Source organism: Crinia signifera, chromosome 2 (assembly GCF_055691185.1).
Source record: "Crinia signifera chromosome 2, ASM5569118v1, whole genome shotgun sequence".
Taxonomy (NCBI): Eukaryota; Metazoa; Chordata; class Amphibia; order Anura; family Myobatrachidae; genus Crinia; species Crinia signifera.
This window is the reverse complement of record NC_139218.1, coordinates 135576521-135598587: the sequence shown is the minus strand read 5'-3', so window position 1 is coordinate 135598587 and position 22067 is coordinate 135576521. Positions and strand designations below refer to the sequence as shown.

At 42.0% G+C, this 22067-nt stretch overlaps 1 protein-coding gene across 4 annotated transcripts in view; it reads left to right on the top strand.

Annotated features, from left to right (window-relative positions):
• PLEKHA6 (pleckstrin homology domain containing A6) overlaps window positions 1-22067 on the top strand; it is a 158326-nt gene that overhangs the window by 4929 nt on the left and 131330 nt on the right. The window contains exon 1 of one of the 4 annotated variants that reach the window (XM_083172890.1): window positions 2724-2742. The exons of the other annotated variants lie outside the window; for them this stretch is intronic. The gene's annotated coding sequence lies outside the window, so the exon portion shown is untranslated. Of the gene's footprint in view, window positions 1-2723; window positions 2743-22067 lie in introns of those variants that run through there. 4 annotated transcript variants of the gene reach the window in all.

Here is a 22067-nt window from a genome sequence, read left to right as displayed (position 1 = left end):
TTCACGTTGATCGCGGGGTGGCGTAAACTACTTTTGGGGGGACATTTCACTGGTCAGGGGCGTTTTTTGGTGTTTCTGGCCCTTTTACCATTGTTCTCTATGATGATTTGGGTAAATTGACCCATTTAACATTGTTTCCTATGGGAAATCACGGTCATCGCGGGTAAAGTTACCCATTTGGCAGTACGGATGGTGTAATGGTTAGCATTACTGCCTCACAGCGCTGAGGTCATGGGTTCGATTCCCACCATGGCTCTAACTGTGCGGAGTTTGTATATTCTCCCCGTACTTGCGTGGGTTTCCTCCGGGTTCTCCGGTTTCCTCCCACAATCCAAAAATATACAGGTAGGTTAATTGGCTTCCAACAAAAATTAACCCTAGAATGTCTGCGTGTGCGTGTACATGTGGTAGGGAATATAGATTGTAAGCTCCTTTGGGGCAGGGACTGATGTGAATGTTCAAATATTCTCTGTAAAGCGCTGCGGAATATGTATGCGCTATATAAGAAACTGTTAATAATAATAATAATAATAATAATAATTTAACATTGTTCCCTATGGGGAAATCGCGGCCATCGCGTGTGGACCATTTAAGCATTTTTAGCAGCACACGACGCGACCGACGCGATTTTCACTGTTTGCAATGCATTTCAATGGCAAAATCGGGGGCATTGCGTCGGTCGCGTCGCAGGCCACTAAAAATTACACCCGATGGCCGCGATTGTGGCCGTGCTAGGAAACAAGTACCTACCATTCCTATCTAGTCACATCCCCACTGTACAGACCAAAGGCGAAACTACCATAAGTGCAAGGGGTGCAGCTGCTATGGGGCCCAGAGCTGAAGGGGGCCTATCTTTGCTGTGTAATTAATATTTATCACCATCAGTTGCTTATTAGGGGGCCCTTACAAACTTTTCCTATGGGGGCCTATGAATCTCTAGGTACACCTCTGGTACAGGCCACACATATCCTCTCTTCATTTTTCACATTTTTTATCCTCCGGACCCCTGGCCAAGCTGTTGGGTCACTGTACCATCAAGCACACCAGGCCCCTCACATTCTGGTGGAATTAATGCAATAAAGTATATCTATACTTGTGTATTAATGCCTATTTCCCTACAGATTGTAAGCTTGCAAGCAGGGCCCCATACTGTACCTTTGCAAGTCTGTAAATACCCAGTTTGTTGTATCACTGTCTTCTATTGTAAAGCACAATGGAATATTCTGCGCTATATAAGAAACTGTTAATAAATACATATGCAGAATAGGGACAAATTAAGTCCCACCACTGTAGGACTTAATTTAGGACTTAATGTATGACTTAACACTGTAGGGTTGGGAGGATAAGAGAGTGCTCCACGGGTATTTAGTTCACGTTACAAAACGCTGTAGTCTAACTCTTGGGACTAAAATGACTCTTGGGACTGTAAATGGTTATAAGACGGTAAGTACAACAGGGCACTACCATTATGGACACACAGATAATTCCACAGGAAGATAAAGGTAATTATAGGAAAGATACTTCCTTCTTAGAAGATGTTTGCGGTGCGGTCTTTTCCAATTATGTCACTCCAGAAGTCGCACGTATGGTATATGGAAGAGAAAACGTATATATGGGATCTGCGAATCTATCTACACAATACGTAACAATATGCTGAGACTGGTAACATTGCATAAAGAATCTGTAACTACATACCCGACATCTATTTTAGAAAATATAAAGGTATCATGGTTTCTTTAGCATCAAAATCGATGGATTGACTGCTATATTGGTATCTTATCCAGCTTCAGCACCAGTCAGTCAGTCAAGCACCCTTCCTAAACCAACATGTTTCAGGACTTCTCTCCCTTCTTCAAGGCACAGCCACAAACAGGTAATGAGGCTGGATAAGATAACAATATAGGAGTCAATCCATTGATTGACTTTGAACATCTGGAGTGACATCATTGGAACAGACATACTCAGAAAAAAGTCCCAAAAATAGAGTTCCAAAAAAACATACCCTCATTGGAATAGACCCTAACACCTTTTAAAGGTGCGTACACACTGGACGATGTATGTACTGAAAGACATTGATGTCCAATTTCTCTTGAACTTCCCCAGTGTCCTTGACAAAAGATGTGGTGCGTACACACTAAACAATTTGATGAAAGACGAAAAATGAATGATCTAGCTACAGTCTATGGCTTTTTAATGAAATATATCCAAATTGAGCTGCCTGCGCAGTTAACGAAAAACCTTGATGAACGACTGGCGGGTACACGCATCATCCTTCATCCTTCAAAGCATACACACTGAAAGATATTTTGACCAATATTGTTCAGAAGGGCCAAAATTAATGATATTAGTCAAAAAAATCAGTGTGTATGCACCTTAAAAAGGCAGTATCTTTCCTATAATTACCTGTACCCTACCACTGTTTAGCCCAATCCTAACCCTAATTCTCCTCAAAACATTTATTTTTTAGTAAACCACTAATAATAGCGGTATTTAACAAAGCATGTAGAGAGATAAAGTACCAACTGTCATTTTTTAAACACAGCCTGTAACATGGCAATTAGTTGCTGATTGGCTGGTACTTAATTTTTTTCTCTTCACTTTATCTCTCCAATCAGCAGATCAAGATGTATAATTTGACATCTTTGGCGGGTGATTGCATAATGTGCAAATTCAAATTTGGAAGCAGCAGAGTTTTTTTTTTCGTTTTTGAGGGGGTCTGGAGCAACATCTGAGTAAATACAGGTATCTACATAAACACTATGGCAGTGGTTCCCAAACGTTTTGAATCACGGCTCCCTACAGTATCAGAATATTTATCATGGCACCCAGGGCCGGTGTAAGGTTCCTTGGCACCCTAGGCAAAATATCAATGCACTGCCCCCTTCCCCCTCCCCCAGGGGCATGACTCCCAGCGGCACTGAACTCACCTGAATCTGGACTAACAGCACTGAAGGGGCACCTGCATGTACAGCAGCACCTGGGCGGTTCACAGCAGGAGCCAAGTGTGGCCGCTGCTCTTCCACAGGAGCTCTGCGGTGCACCCGCATAGTTAACTGGCTCAATCACAGGATTCAGACTTGATGGCACTCTCCAGATAGTGGCACCCTAGGCAGCTGCCTAAAGCGGTTAAATTAAATAAGTTATACATTTTATCCATAGGTCCAGTTATGTGGTGTGGAACATGATTCACTTCTGTTTCCCACATATTTTATAATTGGAAGCCACAAGCACTGATTTTGCCTATTTCATTGACCATAAATAATTAGAATTGTATCTGGAGCACCAACCTGGGGCAGCTGTGCAAGTGCTCCGAGGCACCCCAGGGAGCCTAGGCCCACAGTATGGGAACCACTGCACTATGGGTCAAATTTACTATGATGTGAGTTTTATTAAAGATGAGATGTTGCCCATAGCTTCTATCCCTTTTCTTCTAGAAGGTGCTAAATAAATAATAAGAAGAATCTGATTAGTTGCTATGGGCAACACCTATATTCAGAAGAACTCTCATTTTAGTAAATGTAACCCAATGATTGGGATTGGGTACAAAATCTGGATTGCAGTAAGTATTGTTACCATAGGCTGCAGGGGCCTAACCAGAACCCTCCCCCTAGTGCCTAACCCTTACCCCTAGGCCAGTTTTTGACTTCTGTATCTGTTGGTATTCTGACTGTTTGGATTCCGGGATCCTGACCGCTTCTCCTTTGATTACAATAACATGAATGAAGAACCTGAATCACAGTTATTATAACAGATAAGAGTTGCTGGGTTTTATTTATTTTATTTAGTACTCAAAAACCTACATATTATTAATTTTCATGCTAAAGACTAGAATGGTGTACTCCCCTATGCATACATTGCTAGCACATTATTTATTTACAGTTTTCTATATAGCGCAGCATATTCCGCTGCTCTTTACAATTGGAAACAACAGTAATAAAACAATCTGGGTAGTAACAGAGCACATTAGTATATCATTCATATTTATAAGTATGTAGTGTTTAATATATTTGTCCAATAACTGTTGCACTACTGCAGGAAATAATGTTTGTCTTGTGATGACTGCCTGCCAGTGATACACTGTACTCATTTTAATTAATCAGCACACAACAAAACACACTTATTACTGCAGTACTGTTTTGTAAAGTACCATTGCTGGTGTAATGAAGCTGTCAAAATAATGAATGAGACATTAATTATCCTAATCAGTATAGTCTTTCCTAAAAAGGATTTTAAATAAGGGGAGGGGTCCTGTATTTACAGAGACAGAATTTACATACAGTATCTTCCCAAGCTATTCATTAAAAAATGATCCTCTAGTCTCGGTGGGTTCCCAGAGCTGACTCACCCTAAAGGCGTGATCTTGCTGCTGCGGAAACCATTATGTTCAAAGTCCAGTACTGTCACACTCCCTGTAGCTGACTGCATGATTATCCTCTGCCAGACACCACTGTTTCTCAATGCTTAGATAAGTCAATCACTAGTAGTGTCAGTGCTTGTGAGAACTGCTGTAGGGCCCACGACCGGAATTATAGTGGTTTCACTTTTAATTTTAAATGTCATGTTCATTTTTTTATTGTAATACTAAATCATTATTTGAAGGAAAGTGTTTGTCTTTCTTTAGTTGCTTTATTTCAACTGATATCATTGTTTATTCATATAGCTAAAGTATGCACAAAGGACCCACCCCCACCATATATCTTTATTAGCTTTTTGATAAGCATAGAATACTGTGAAACTCTTTACAAAGTAGGCTAAAGGTACCCAGACAAGGTAAGAGATGGGCTGTGTGTACGATTTAGACTACACAATTTCTCTTGAACTCCCCATGGGTGTGGATCATTATGTCGACAGCGATATATTTCAACACATGGAAAAGGTCAACATACTTTGGGTCAACATCGAGAAAAGGTCCACACAAGCAAATGGTCTACATGAAAATTGTCGACAAGTGTTTTTCATGATTTTTGAAGTTGAAATCTGCCGACATAGACAACCTATAAGTTGACCATGTCCACTTGTCCCCTTGCCAATGCTTTGGGAACACTATTATACTATATCTCTATGCCCGCTAGGATCGTGAAGGAAGAACAAGTCGGTTTAAAAAAAAATCATGAAAAACCCATGTTGACCTTTTCATGTGTTGACCATTTTCATGTTGACCTTTTGTTTGTTTAAACCTTTTGTCAACGTCAACCTAAAGCCTTTCAACCTTCTGCAGGTGCCGACATATTGCTTGTTGACCAACAGTAGTCGACCTATTGACTGTCGACCTAGCTACTGTCGACCAATCGACCAGATCCCCTCCCCGGAGCCCAGAATCATGCAATCTTGGCTATATTTACTTGAGATTTTGACGTCGGCTGATTTATACTAGAACACTAGACTGTATACTATATGGTTAAAATTGCTTGCCTGCATAGTCTATATTTTCTTGCCATGCAGATCCACAGAGATTGTACAGAATGAATGATAAAATCTGAGATGAAAAATTTGGATATATCTGTAAAAGAGTAGGGACCTTATTCCGGTCCATACGGTCCCCTGCACGTTCTCAAGGGGGACAGATTTTTGGCTTCTGTGCATGCTCATTTCTGTGCATATGCAGACGCCGGGCGCGAGTGGGCATGGCGAACTGCAAGTTCGCCATCCCATTCGAACCCACCAATGCAGGCGGAGGGCGTGGGGGCAGCGGCGGGTGGAGTAGCCCATGGGAATGTTAGTTTTCAGCGACCATCAAAGGATTTGGTCCACCCACACAAGGCTGCGAATGGATGTTTATGCAAAACAGCCATTCACAGCCGTACAGGCGAATTCGGGGAGGGAAGTGGGGCAGTCGGCTGGACGAGCGGCGGGCGGCATTAAAATCACATGCAGCGCTGCATGTGAACCAGAATAATAGTCACCATATTACAACTGAAAAGTTTATTATGGTACAGGTACACAGTTTTGAAATATTATACCCTTTATTTCCACATGTGTATTGTATTTAATTTACTGAGTAAAATATTGAATTTTAACTGCCAATACTAGGATTTGAACTATAGAACTTATTTAGCAGTAATGCGCATTAGCACTTTTACAAGCCATATTGTGATGGAAATGTATATTTTTATTTTATTATTCATGCAGGGAAGTAATTACTAATGTTTGAGCTGTAGCACAAAAATTCTGGGCAGATTTATATTTTATAGTCATTTAGATTTACAGCCAGTATCGTTACTCTTGGAGGAAATTGAAGTGTCAGGCCAGGTCAGTATCTGCAGCATTGGGCGTTTCAAGCTTCTTAACTGATCCGAGAGGGAGTTTCTGGTTCTGGGTAGTTGCCAATGAGGATGCTTCTAGCAATAGAGGTGAATACAGATTGCATACTGTGATTCTTTCATATAGCGCATATAAATTACGCATCTATTAGAGTGATAAACATTCGCAGTAAGCCACCATCTGAGAGTAGCGGATCCAGTTAGAGCAGGGCTGGCCAATTGCGGCCTCCAGATGTTGATGAACTACACATCCCAGCATGCCTTGCATCAGTTTCAGCATGGCCACATCGCAAAACTAATGCAAAGCATCCTGGGATGTGTAGTTCATCAACATCTGGAAGGCCGCAATTGCCCAGCCCTGAGTAAGAGGCTGCTTATTACAATTCAAACAATGCTTTGTGGAGAGTACTATAAATGATCTCAGTACACAGCACAGTAGAAGGGGTGTGGTATAGGAGCCCGACAGTCGGGATCCCGACAGTCATTATCCCAACGTCGGGATTTCGACTGCCCGGACTCGGGGAGAGCACAACGAAGCCCCTTGGGGGTCGTGGACCCCCACGAGGGAGAGTAGCTGGCGGCCGTCGGGATCTGTAGTGTCGTGGTTTTAACTGTCTGGATTCGGAGTCCCGACTGTCAGCCATACGGCACCCAGTAGAAGACATACAGTATAAAAAAAACTCACCATAACTGTTCTAGAGTTTATGCTAGCAGCATAAAGCTTTTAGACATATTTGCTTCAAGAGAGACTTGTTAACCAATAATGCACATGCACTGGCTAACATTCATGGTTCCCGCCAACAGAGCAAGCTTGCATGTTAATGGAGGGCAATGACAAATATTGTGTTGATGCATTTCTGCCATTTTATATAGGGTCTGATTCACATTGACTCGGTCCCCAGCATATTTATGCCGGGGTGACTCGGTCCCCAGCATATTTATGCCGGGGACCGATGTTACGGCTCTGCGCATGCATATAAGCGAATCTGTAGGACACCATTGTGAACGCCTTCGGCAACTATGATGACAGTCACCAAGGTGTTCGCACACTGCAGCGAGGACAGAGGGCGGGTAGCGGGCGGACGGGTCTGGAGCATGGGGTTGTCCAGCGTTTCCTGGGCGTGCCCACAAAAATGGTTGTTGCGCCCAGAAAAACACTGGGTGTCCCCATGTGAACGCATGTGTGCCAAAGCTTGCGCAGGGCTGGTGGCTGACATCAGTTCCCAGCCCCTGTTCGGCCATCTCCGGCAAAGATAAAAATCAGCTCAGACTGACTTTTATCTGCAAGCGGCTAAAAAATCATTCAATGGTTGGCGACCATCAAAGGATTTTTCGCCCGTACAACCGCATGCGAAGATATGTCAGTGAACACACCTATTCGCATGCTGCTGCGGGCATTTAATGGCGCTGGTGGAAAGACATTTGCTTGCCTAGCGGGCAGCGTTTAAGCATCCGGTAAGCAGCGATTTTCGCTGCTTACCTAGTCAACATGAATCAGACCCATAGAGTATAGTTGCTTCTGAAAAATATTGAGATTAAGGTTTAATTGTTTGGATGATAGCATTGTGATTGTGAACGGTGTCCAAGATAGAACCACATGTTCTGAACTGTAGGCCATCGCTTTAGCGGGTTCTGGTGGTGTCAGATATTTATTGACTGTGTATTTGTTACGATTATCAGTGCTTGTTTCCAATATTGTGGTTCTGACAATATTCTTTTATATCTTGCCTCTTGCAGATTTCAACTGTACAAATCCTACATTTCTATATCAATGTTCTTATATAGTACCCATTATAGATATTCATTATGCAATTATCAGTGTTATTTATTTATTCAGTCATTCAATATTCTTGGGCCTGTTCTCCCTTATTATCCTTGTGTCTTATTCATCATTTATATTTTCCTACCTCTATTTCTACCGCTGTTATGCTATAGCAAGTGTCTACATTACTTTTTTGTTGCTGATATTTATTATTATTATTAACAGCTAAATGTCTGGCACCCTTTCATACACTCATGTATGTTATGAGCTTGGTGAGAGTAGTAAGGTTAATGAAGAGCTGTTCCCTACTTCTGCCATACGCCAAGAAAAAATAAAGGGAATAATTTACTCCACCACGCCTGCACAACAATATAACATAGACGTACATGAAAGGGGTCGTACTTGCAGACTTCTAGCTATGATTCAGATGTCCAGTGCATGTAAAAGGAGCAGACTAGATGGGCCAAGTGGTTCTTCTCTGCCGTCAAATTCTATGTTTCTATGTAAAGGAATTAACGGTGTAAGAGTTGTATGTACTGCCCAATAACAATTTCAAGGTAAATGTAAGGACCACCACCTGTCTAATCGCCAATTGGTCCCCCTCAAAATTGGCAAAACAATAAAATTTTGGGTTTGACATTAAAGTTTGAAATAGCTACTTTTTTTAAGCCATGACGAACATCACCCACCACTTGCTGTAGTACTTCAGAGTTGTGCTGAGACGGTAGATCTATAATTGGTGAAAGGTGGCCCCGTGCCCAGCCCCCAGAACAGAGGCTCATTTATTGTTAAGAACCTGGACCTATGTGTTTTTACAGTTTTGGGACCTCAGTGGGTTCCAAAAAATAATCCCAGATAAATTATGGCATTGGAGATAATTCAATAGCCCCCAGAGGATCAATTATCCTATGTAAATCACCACTGCTAAATTAATTCCCCCATTAGTGTTAGAATGAATAATAACACTTTGCAGTATTTGCTTTGTAAGTATGTGACTTGTAGTTCAACAACAGCTGAAGTACTAAAGTTGCCTAGATCAGGGGTTTTGACTTCAAAGTCCTTTGACAGTCTCATAGGGTTCATGCAGTGGCGTATTTATTAGTACAGTGTGCGCGGTACACACAGGACCCTAATTCCAAGGGGGCCCCTACACTGCACAAGCTGCAACCATTTAATACTTGGCAGTGCCATTTTTCTAGCGATCTGCACATGTGCTATGTATGGAGTCTGCATGCTCTAGTACTCAGACTCCACACTGCTGCCGGTGCTGAAAATCCTGGAAAAATGGCCCATTTTTCAGAGATCTGCGCATGCAATAGTAGGGTCTGAGCGCTCTATTGCTCAGACCCTGCTACTCCCGGCAGAGGGGAGGGGGCCGGCCTGAGGAGGCTGCACACGGCCTTCTCCTCTCTTAAAACACCCCTGATTTCATGGCACCCTTAAACCTAGCTTATATATGTGTCTGGAAGCTCTGGATCAAATATGTAATACATTTCATGATACAGTTGAGACTGTACTCTTTATTATTTAATTTATGCTTAGCAAGGACTGTATTATATTGTAGCTATGTTATATACTGGGTACTTATTCTGAATATATTTCAGTGGAAATAGTGATCACAGTTCTGTCTAAGGCCCTTATTCAGATCTGTGCGGCCGGAGCCGCATACGTTGCTCCGGCCGCACAAATCAATCCCCGCCTACAATACGGATCGCCACGGCCGTCCGTACGCGGACGGCTGGCGATCCGCATGAAAAATGGTGGGGCGTACGCCTCCACCATGGTGGGAGCTGCCCCCTGCATTCGATGGTCGGCGACCATCGAAGGCAGGGCCGCACGCTCCACCAGCTCACGCAAGCTGAGACCACACGGACACTTGTCCGTGTGAAAGCTTGTTTGGGGGCGGAGAGCTGACATCCGGCGATGTCAGCTTTCCGCCCCCATCACTGGCGTCATAGCCTCATTACCATGCATACGCCCCGCGTTTGCATGGGAACGCCCATGAAACGCTGGGCGTATACATAGGTAAATGAGGCTATCAAGCCCCTCACGCCCCTATACGCCCCCTTTGCGGCGTATAATTTTTGTGTGCGGCGATTTCGCCTGCACATGCGCAGAGTGACCTCTGCGCATGTGCAGAGTGAAAACATCGGCGGTACGGCCGCACGCGGGCCGTACCGCACAGATTAGAATAAGGGCCTAAATGCTGTCTGAAATCTGAATTAAAATGACAAAAGTATTTTGCTTCCTTCATCACTTCAAAGAAAGTAGCATTTCTCTATCACTGTGCATTTTAGTGGTACCCTCTCTTCATATGATAATTATAACATTGTTTTAATTATCCAAGAAATGTTTGTGATTATAAATGTTGTATTGAAGTGCCTGGTGCCATGCTTGATTAGCGCCATCTGCATCAGGTTTAAATGAAATGACGACTCCAATAATTTTGCTCATGAAAGGCTTCCCTTGCCTCAAATGCCTTTGCACACTTGTATTTGTAGTTACATCAATTGTAAGGTCCCGGCCAGGACCGTAACTAGGGGGGGGGGGGGTAGGGGGTCACGCGCACCGGGCGCAGGAGGGTGGGGGCGCTAGTGTGAGGTCCCGGCGATGGGCAGCGGGGGTCCAGGGACTGGTGGGTTAACGCTGGCTCCTACCGGGGTCCTGGGGACGGGCAGCGGGGGTCCGAGGACTGGTGGGTTAACTCCGGCTCCTACTAGCGCTGCCGGGCGGTGGGCGGGAAGCAGGTTTTGAAAAGACTTGCCGGACGCTGATTGGCTGAATTCAGCCAATCAGCGTCCGGCAAGTCTTTTCAAAGTCGTCGGCGCTTCCTGCCGCCAGGCAGATAGCGCTAGGAGATGGAGTGAGTGAAGGCTGCCACTACACCAGTCCCTGGACCCCTGGCCTACCCCCTGCTGGCTGCACACAGGTATGTTGGCAGCGGGGGTCCAGGGACTGGTGTAGCGGCAGCTTTCACATACACAGCCACTCACTATTTGCCTGGCGGCGGGAAGCGCTGATGATTTTGAAAAGACTTGCCGGACGCTGATTGGTTGAATTCAGCCAATCAGCGTCCGGCAAGTCTTTTCAAAATCTGCTTCCCGCCCACCGCCCGGCAGCGCTAGGAGCCGGAGTTAACCTTCTCCAGTCCCCGGACCCCCGTTGCCTGTTCCCAAGGCAGTAATTTGGTGTTTGTTTTCTTTTGGGGGGGGGCGACCAAGTGACTGCCGACCCGGGCGCCGAAACACCTAGTTTCGGCCCTGGTCCCGGCAATAAGATGGCAGAGCGGCAGAATGTCATCGGGGGCGGGGGAGGAGGCAGTGCTTGGAGCTGACGCTGCCTCCTCCCTTTAGCGTGAATGAGACTCGGATAATTTGAAAAGGCCCGTTCAAACCGCACGTTGACCCGGCAACAACCTGGGTTGGACCTGGGTTATTTGTGCCATGTGAAAGGGGTATTAGATATGAAAATGTTTGATATTAAGTTCATCTATGTGCAACCTTAAACCTAGTGCATAGATGCATCAAGTGAATCAATCATCATAATCAACAGGGTGACTTATATGTACACACAAAAAGGGGGTGTGGGAAAAAGGGGAGCTTTGGGCCGGGCTGGATGAGCAGGGCTGATAAAAAACTTGATCGTACTTTACCATCCCATTTGGCATAGAGGGAGGCTAGTGCAGGCAGGCATTGTGTTCGAAGCATGGCGACCCATCATAATGTGCGAGGGGACATGATACACTGATACGGTGTCCATGTGACATATGTCAGACAGCAATTTTTAAAATCTCATGTCGATCTTTTTTTTCATGTCAACCTTTTGCTTGTGTCGACCTTCTGAACATGTTGACTTAAACCATGTCTATCATTGTATGTGTCAATCTTTGACCAGTCGACCAATAGTGGTCAACTTATTGACTGTCAACCTAATTGCTGTCGACAAAACGAGCCACACCCATTGCGCATTCCACTGAATATTCCTGCTGAGAAAGGTAGCGTATAAACTAGAACGACTAGTGCTATCTAAACATGGCTTAAGCTAAATGCAGGCTAAGCTATTTGGAGCTTAGGAAATTGAACTATACGACCGCTCCCATAGAGGAGTATGGGACTGGTGGTGTTCTACGGATCCTTAATGCAGGAGACAGCTTTTGCAGATGAAAGTCAGGGGCATTCAGTAGAATAAATAGCCCCCCCCCCCCCCAGTATATTATTGTTATGCCACCTTTATATAAATAGCACTATCAGATCTTTAGATTTGTTATTATTTTAATGTATGAGTAATACTGCAGTATTTGCATCAACATGTATTACTGCTCTATGCTTGCAATGTATTTGATATATTGTGTTACACTGTATTATATGATTGTTATACAAACAAATCAGATTCAATAGCATACAGTACAGTAGTTTGGCCAGATTGGAAATACATTATATCCTTATGTAACTCATTTGAAATAAGCGTATGCAGAAGGAAGTCAGTTAATAATATTAGAGCTCATCTATTAATATTTCAATGTTTTCATATATTGTAATTGTTGGGGAGCTCTGTAAATTTTATTAACTTGTAATTTTGTGCTCCAAGCACCCCCCCCCCCCCACACACACACACACACAAAAAGTAGCCACTCCTGATCTAGAATAACCTGTGTACATGGACCACTAGCAGTAGCAGCTATGTAGCCACAAAGAATCACTGATCCAACACCATATTTTACAGAACATACTTTTATTTGGATGCCCTCACTTTTTTTTATTCAAACATGACAATATTGAACAAGGCTAAAAAGCAGCATTATTGTCTCGTCTGAACGCATCACATGATCACATTTTTGTTGTTATTTTTTTCTGCCATGGAGAAAGACTTCTTTCATGAAACCGCTCAAAAAGCTTCTCACCACGGAGATGGCTTCTGACATGGGATGTTGGCAGCAGTGTGGAGTCTGAGTGTCTAAGTCAACAGTCAAAAGGTTTTCCCCAAAAAGGTCAACATGCATTAGATCAGCATTGCCAAAAGGTCAACAGACACAAGGTCGACATGGAAAAGGTCAGCAGATAGAAAGGTTGACTTTTTGATAATGCCGACCTATAGGTGTTCACATATTGATTATCGCCCTAGACATCTTTAGTCTTTTACTTCAAGGCTGCTTTCAACACTGTTGAGCACTCGCTACTTCTTACATACTTGCCCTCTGTGGAACTGTCCTCAATGCCTACCTCTTGGTCTCTAATTCTAAAACTTGCATCATTCTTCCTCCTCTCCATTCCTTCATTCTTCCTCCTTTCTTCAAAGATCTGTTCTTGACTTACTCACTCAATACTTACTTTCTTGGCAAACTCATAATCTCCTACCTCCACTAGAACTTTTTTGGAGATGACACTGAAATATATCTTTCCTCCTTCGTCCTCCCTTCTCCTTTCAATATTATGCATCCAGCTGCCTTTCTGTAGTTTCCACACAGATGTTCCAACCAATGGGTGAAGACAGTTTGAAGGCTAAAGGGACCACAGTAAATATAAATACATACCTCCCAACTTTTGGTGTCATTAAGTTGGAACCCTCATACGCCATAGTTGCAGTATTAGCGGGGTGTGGCCACGCTGCATGACCTGTTTTTGATATTTTGGGCCAATGCCCTGAGCTGATGGCCAGGTCCCAGGCTCTCCATTCTGCACTGTTTAGAAGGGGTGAATTGGTGCATAGCATCTATCATCTATTCATTGATCACTTTCTTCTTTGCAGAGCAACAATGATCAAAGGTTACCCCAACCTTACCCACCACCCAACCCCATGCCTCTGAGATACTGCAGGTGGGGCAGTGTTTGAATACCAGGACTGTCCTACTGGAATTGGAACAGTTGGGAAGTTTGTCAATAGAATTTATTGAGAGTGGGTTATAGAAGTAGGGTGCCCATACTAGGGTTATTAACATGTGATGTAGCAATAATAATGAAAAGTACCTGTTAAGTTTTGTCACTTCTTTGTGGAATTTTGCTGTTTTTATATATGTTATATCTGTCCAGGCAATGACTACAGGATCCTACAGTGCAGCTGTTTCTGCTGTCTTTCACAAATGTGAAATTCTGCATAGTATTTCTATTGCTCATCTACTGCGTGAAGCACTGTGGAGAAGCAGGAAGATAACTGAAAGAATACATGTAACTACCTTAACATAATAGGGTAGTTGGCCGAAGCACTTTATATGATTTCTTTTTTATAAAAAAAAATTCAACCTTGTGATGCTACATTGACATCTGTCACTCAGGTGAATTTGTTTTCCTTTCTATGGATCAATCCAATTAGAATGCAAGGACATTTGGCCTTGGTGGACCGTTGTCCATTTTTAAATCCTGATAATCATGGAGCCCATGTTTAAATATGGAACAAAGAGTAGCATATTATTGCCAGTTGAATTCCATGTCCTGTGGAAGTGCCAGGGTGGAGTGATGGCATGCACACATTTTAAATTTTAAAAGATATACAATTACCATGCCAGCACGGACGGAGTAATGGATAGCATTACTGCCTCAAAGCACTGAGGTCATGGTTCGATTACCACCATGGCCTTAACTGTGCGGAGTCTGTATATTCTCCCACAATCCAATATACTTGTAGGTTAATTGGCTTCCAGCAAATTTAACCCTAGAATGATTGTGTGTGTACATGTCAGAATCACCTTTATTGGCCAGGTATACTCGCGTATACTATGAATTTCTTGCGGGAAAAAGCTTTCTGGTCGACACAATTTTCCCAGCATGATTTTTGACCCTGGACAGGTATAGTTCCTGGACAGGCGTAAGGTCGACCCTAACAATCTTTTCGGCTGACTTTACTTTCCAGCCTCCGTCTGTCACTCTCGGTAGCTTCATACCAGACTGTGATCGAGGAGCGTAGGACTGACTCTACACATGGGTTGTGTATTCCACACAAACAAGGTACCAGGTGAGGCAGCCATCTTGGCTGCACTGCGTAGGAGTTCCCTGGATCGGATAGTTTATTTCTAGAAGAACTGACACAAATTGGGTGATTTCAGTTTACAATAGAGTCCCAATAAGACAGCCAGGTCCATGTATTTTTCACCCCATCCACACGTGTACCAGATGAGGCAGCCATGTTGGACACACTAGGAAGGTTACACGGTGAGAGGTGAGCCATACAGGGGCCCAATGCAGATATGGGAAAGCTGATGCTTGTGTAGTAGTGTGATATATAGATAGTGGCAGGCACTCAGTTTAGTAATACCATTCAGGTGCATGCAAAGGAGGGGTAATACTGAGTAAGTAAAAAACCTGTGGTTTCCCCCAGCTCACTGAATGGTATTAGTAACCAGTCTAGAACACTATATGATAATAGAATTCAGAGATATTGGTTACATATATTTGCGCAAATGTATGATAAGCCCTCAAGCCATCGTCAAGGCTTCTCTGTATATTGGGGGTCCCTAGCCCTATTTCTAGGTGCAGGGTGCAGCACCCCAAAAAACCCACATAAGCTAGAAAGCCCATAGCAGCACACCAGTGAAAATACTATAGTGTTAATAAATATTAGTGATTATTTCTATATAAAGTGAGAGAGAGGAAAAAAGAATGAATTGTAATTAAAATATTAAAGACATAGTGTTAGTGAGAAAAAAAATAGTGCTTAGTGTTAGCTAGCCCTGCTGTGATCACTGCTCCTGCGACCAGCAGCTTCCCCGAGTGGCTTCCCGGCGGCCAACGGCTTCGCTAGTTGCTGATGAAAACAGGACACTCAGCAATTTCGTCGCTGAGCGATATATTAAATAGCTGCAATAGTCTGCATTAGTATTCTGAATAGGTTACCTAATATAAATCAGGGCAAACAGCTGCAATAGACTGCAGTAGTATTCTGAATAGGTCACCTGTTGATGAATTTGAGAGAGGAGTTAATTCACATTTGATATCCAATGATATTATAACTAATAAAACGCTGGTATAACACTGCCATTCAGTTAAAGCTTACCCTTTGTTACTAGACCCTTCATATACAGTACTAGTAAAAATCGCCAGTGCATCGATTCAAAATTGCTTAGTCAAAATCAGCCTCTAGCAAAAATCACACCGTGTGTACACACCTTGTTCTGTTCTGTTCTAAGTGGTAAACCAATTCATGCTGTAGTGTCCAGTTTCAGCTATTTGACATTGAAGACTTATAAATTATGCATATGAGTTTGTCCCTCTGGGTGTGTGCAGGTCAGCTGACCTGGGTATGACAGCTACAATACCATCCCTTTATGAGTGGTTGTTAAAGACACTACAGGCCAAATTAAATTAGCAGCAAAAGCGTTCCTGTGACTTTGCCATTTTTTTTGCCGTAAGAAGGGACTTGTCATGGATATGCGCGCACCAGCAAATGGCCTATTCAATTGCAGATTTTCTAAAATGGGATTACTGCAAAAATTGTTGCCGGCTGTGAAAAAGTGAAAAATAGGTAAATCTGCTGGTACCCCACCCCAAAAAGCTAAATCAGATAACAATATAGTTTATCATAGGTTATAAAAAAAAGTGTTTTGGGTACTTAAATTGATTCAAATGTTGTATGCATTTTGTTTCAATTGTAACAAATGAAACAAAGCAAGTCTTTTTCGTCAAAATAAATGCTAAAATTAAATTGAGGGTACATAAAAATATTTTAGTCATTCAGAGGGATGTTCCAGGGTTTCTGAACCAAATCCCAACACTATTAACTTAAAATAGGGATTTCCCCTAACTTTATCACCTGCCCAGAAGCGTGAATTGAAATTCTAAAATTACTGTGAATCAGTTTTCACTGAAAACTGAATGGGCGCTTTTTGCGATTTGCAGTAAATTCGTGGCTTGTACCACAAAAGCAGCCTGTCACGGCTAATCACATTTGACCCTACTGTGTGTCCCTCGTCTATACAACTACATTTTTTCCTCACACCGGGACGTCTCAGTTGATCTAACTAGTCTAGCCAAGAGTTTATTCTGGAGAATTATAAAGGTATAACAATTTTTACTGTTTCTTTAAAAACACATATATATCAATGCACAGATAAAATCAATTTATAATGACATAATAAATGAAGGGGGGGAAATAAAAGTAAACTGGAATGAATGTAGAAAAAATAAATCAATTTGAACAAAAAAAGTCCCGCCTCAATGGACACAGGAAGGTGGACTGTGTCGACACTTTTTGGACAAACAATTGGTAAGTGCACGTTACCGATAATGAATGATGAATCCCATGAATTGTGATGATACTGGGGGTCCTCACGATGTATGCGGAGATGTTAAATGCCGCTGGAGGTAATCGCTTGATGTAGACCAGACGTATTGCAGTTGGAGTGAGAGATGGATGGATGAATCTCAGTAAGCAGGGTTGTTTGGAGCGATCTCACCCAGAAATATTATGGATGGTGGGATGAGGGAATGGCTTCCGTGCCAGGTAGCAGTCCACACTGGTGTAGATGTTGTTAACCAGGGGTTTGGTAAGCACGGTGTCCGCCAATTAAAGATGCCAGTAGGAGTGAGCAGCAAAAGTGATGTCCAAAATTCTGTCGAGAGTAACACAGTGGTGTCCAGAGGTGGGGGGCAAGCACCTAACGCGTTTCACTGCGTCCTGCAGCTTTATCAAAGGTGTGGGGGCTGTGGATCTAGGTCAGGTATATATACCTTACTTAATGAGGGGATCAATGCACCTGTGCAATTCAATTAGCAATTCAAATTCGAATAGTATACATTTTTTGAACATATTAATAAAGAGGCAGACATATATCATAATCATAAAAATATATTAAAAAGTAAAAAGCAGAAGAATTGGCAATATATACATAAAAAATCAATTTTTACCTTTCTTAATGTTATAGTCACATGACCAGAGGTGAGTCACGTGATCGGGATTGTATTATGTGAATGAACTCGTTTATGCTCGTATATTGAGTGAGTCCAGGTCAATCTGTTCACCCAATATTGGGGATACCTGGACAGCGCCCAGCACTCCGCCAGGGGAATCGACATAAAAGATGTACACATAACCCCTATAGTCACCGTCTATGTGTGTGGAGCGCATATGCGTTCCAGACGGAGACCAAGGGGAAACACTTCCGGGTTAACTCGGAAGTGAATATTAGGCTTAGTACCAATCGAGTTAAAAGCTAGTTGGAACGCACATGCGTTTCAAAGGGTACTTCCGCTACTGTATCAGTAATCGATGTCGGTCATAAAGAATAGAGTATAGTTTGTTTACCAGAACATATAATAATGTGGATATACATATTTAAACATAGTTCATAGCATAAACAAGACATATTTTAATGTTGAAAAATACGTGGTCACGTGACCGGTAACTGTGTGGGTATATGGAACGCTTAATGCGTTCCAGCGGGTCATGTGACCGGGTACTTGAGAATAGGCTTAAGATTTAGTAGGGAACACAAATATAGGATATCAAGAAAAACAGCCATCGGTTACAGTGCATATTTATAATACCAAAAAGGTATACACATCTTTTTAACCCTTTATATATTTTAATACGGCTATCTATTCAAAAAGACTTATATTAAAGTTATAAGGATGACATCATGCGATGTTACGAGAGCTTAAAGAGGCAGTGTATTATAGATAACATTCCTACTTAATAGAGATGGAGATATATATAAATCGGATCACAAAATTACGTCTAAATAAAGAGAGAGGGGTCCTTTTATAGAGTAATGAGCATATTTATAGTGTTTTGTATGACTAATATTTTAATTTCGTATGGTAAAGTAAAGGTAGGGGGGGGGGGGAAAGGTGTGTAATGGGATGAGAAGGGGAAGAAGAGGGGTAAGTGGGAAGGGGAAGGAGGGGGGGGGAGGGGGATAGCAAAAATAATAATTTATTTATATAGAATAGATAATGATAACAGAGAATATACATATTTTTTCTCTCTCTTGGCTAGTTATTATATTCAATTCTTCTTTCTAATACCTTCAGTTTGGATATAATCAGTATATATTATTTGGATAGAGCGTGAAAAACTCAAATCTAACTGTATTAATAATAATCTCAAGAAGAAACGCTTAGAAGAACAAGGGGGGGGGGGGGGGAAAAGAACCAGGCAAAAGGATCACAAGACAATATTAAGTTCCATTGCCTCGTTTAGACCCCTAGGGAAAAGGCAATCCATTTTGAAAGTCCAGAATATTTCTTGTTTACAAAGAATACGGAATCTGTCACCCCCCCCTTTTGGTGGGCGGCACATGTTCTAATCCTGTTAATTTCAACTGTTTAGGGTTGTTGTCATGGTGTTCGGCAAAATGCCTTGAAACACTGTGGAGTAGAGACCCTTTTAAAATATTACGGCGATGTTCAAGGAACCTAGTTCTTAGGGGCCGGGTGGTCCTACCCACATATTTTAAATTACAGGTACAAGTAAGAAGATAGATAACAAAAGTGGTGTTACAATTAATAAAACCTTTTATTTTGATTTTATCAGTAGGTGTATTGATTATATTTAGTTTATTGGAAATAAAGTCACAAGTGATGCATTGGTTGCCTCCACATTTGTAGCAGCCCAATGGTTTTGTGGGAAGCCAGTCCGATGGTGAGGAAGTTGGAATCTTTGGACATTTTAAGCAACTTGGAGCCAATAAATTTTTTAGTGATTTGTTCTTTTTGTAAATAAATGAGGGTTGGGGAGGAAGAATATCTACTAGTAAAGGGTCTTGTTTCAATATTAAGTGTTTTTTTCTTATAATTTTTTGTATGTTCTGATAATCTCTATTGAAAGTAGAGATAAAAGCGATACGGCTATCTCTAGTTGAGGGGATATCTGTGGGGCGTCTACCGCATAGTAGAGTCTCCCTATCTTTCTCTCTGCTTATTTTATATGCGTTCTCGACCAATTGGTCGGGATAACCGCAACGTTGGAATGATGTAATTAAATCTTGAGCTTGATTATCAAAGGTTTTTAGATCCGAACAATTACGCCTGAGTCGTAACATTTGTCCCTTTGGGATATTTTTTACCCAAGGGGGGTAATGGGCACTCTTAAAATTCAAGTAGGAATTTGTATTTACTGATTTTTGGTAGTTACTGGTATGGATAGAGCCGTCGACACTCCTCAAGGTGAGGTCAAGAAAGTTAATAGTGTGGGGGTGATAATCGTGAGTGAACTTAAGATTAAAAGAATTAGAATTAAGGTGAGCAACAAAGGAGGTGATAGATGTGACATCCCCATCCCAAATGAAAAATAAATCATCTATGTAACGGCCATAGAGGACCAGGTTCGCCCCAAAGGGGGACCCCCAAATGAGTTGGTCCTCCACCTCCCCCATATAGAGGTTGGCGTAACTTGGGGCGAACCTGGTCCCCATGGCCGTTCCCATCACCTGTAAATAAAAAGTGTCCTGAAAAAGAAAATAATTGTGTTTAAGAATAAATGAAATGGAGTTAGTGATAAAGTGCTGTAGTTCCACCGTCAGATCACCATCCTCTTTCAATCGTTTAGTTATGGTTTTGGTACCCAATTCGTGTGGTATGTTTGAGTACAGACTCTCTACATCCAAAGTTAGGAAATAGTAAGTCTCCTTCCAAATAATATTTTTAATTAAATTTAAAAAATGGGTGGAATCTCGGATGTGTGATCTGAGGGTGGTAACACGTGACTGTAAATGGGAATCAACAAATTGTGAAAGGTTAGAGGTAAGTGATTGGACACCAGAAATAATAGGACGACCAGGTGGGGAAGTGAGGTGTATATGGATTTTAGGGAGGTGATAAAAAATAGGTACCAGTGGGTGTGGGTTAAATAAAAAGTAATACTCGTCTTTAGTAATAACATTATCCAAAATGGCTAACTCGAGGAGTGTCTTCAGCTCTAAGATATATGGTTGGGTTGGGTTTGCGGTTAGTTTAGTGTAAAAGGACAAATTGGACAATTGGCGGAGTGCCTCATCTACATAACATGTTCGATCTTGTATGACGATACCTCCTCCCTTGTCGGCCTCCCTGAAGACAATGGAGGTGTCTCCAGTGAGGCCGACAAGGGCTTTCTTCTCCCATTTGGTGAGGTTATCTCGATATTTATATCTAGATTTTCTTCCCTCAGAAGAGCAGAGATGTTTAAAGTCATCGAGTGTGGTCTTATAAAATGACTCGATGCTTGTTCCTTTAGCCTTTATCGGGTAAAAATCGGACTTGTTTTTTAGTTTAGATTTATCTATTTCAAAGATTTTTTGAGGGGAGTTGTTACTCTCAGTCCACAGTTCTGCCAATATATCTAAAGATGTTTGATCTCCACTATCCAATAGAATAGGAACTCCTGGATCGTGATCTTTTTTAGTTTTCTGGGAGAAAAAATATCTCTGCCTACACAAAGTGCGAATATAGCGATTGAGTTCGATAAACAGTGTGAAAATATTGGCATCTGTGGAAGGAGAGAACTTTAGCCCTTTTTGTAAGAGTTTTGACTCAGCTTCACTCAATTGTCTGGATGAAATATTGAATATATTGGTAATGGGTTTTTTAGATATTAGTTTCTTGCGTTGGACCCTCTTTCCTCCTCTAACTCCTCTATGCTTGAGTGTCTTCTTTTCTTTGGTGTGCCCCCTCCTTGATATCTCCCCATTTCTCTGTACTGGCGGGGGCCTAAAAAATGATCAGAATTTGATGTTTTTTGAAATCTATTTGTAGAGTCCTTAGGTCTGGCTCCTAATGATTGGTTGGTATACTCATTATTAGGGGTATGTCCTTGTTGGGTTTTTCTGTTATGTACGTTTCTGTTATCAGAAGGAGTATTTTGGGATCTGTTAGAATATTTACCTCTATATTGGGGGGAATCATATACCTTGATATCGCCCATTTTTTCGGAGGTTCTCCTGTTATCATTATATCTATTTCTATTATTTGAATAATTATTGGTTCTGGGTTGGTTCCTATGTTTTGAGCCTATAGCTCCTGATATTATTGGACTGATAGTCCGTTAGGTCCTCTGGAACTTTTTACATTTATTGTCTATGACTTCTTCCTCAAACTTAATTAGTCTCTCTATGACTCTCGCATCTTTTTCTTTGAATTCTA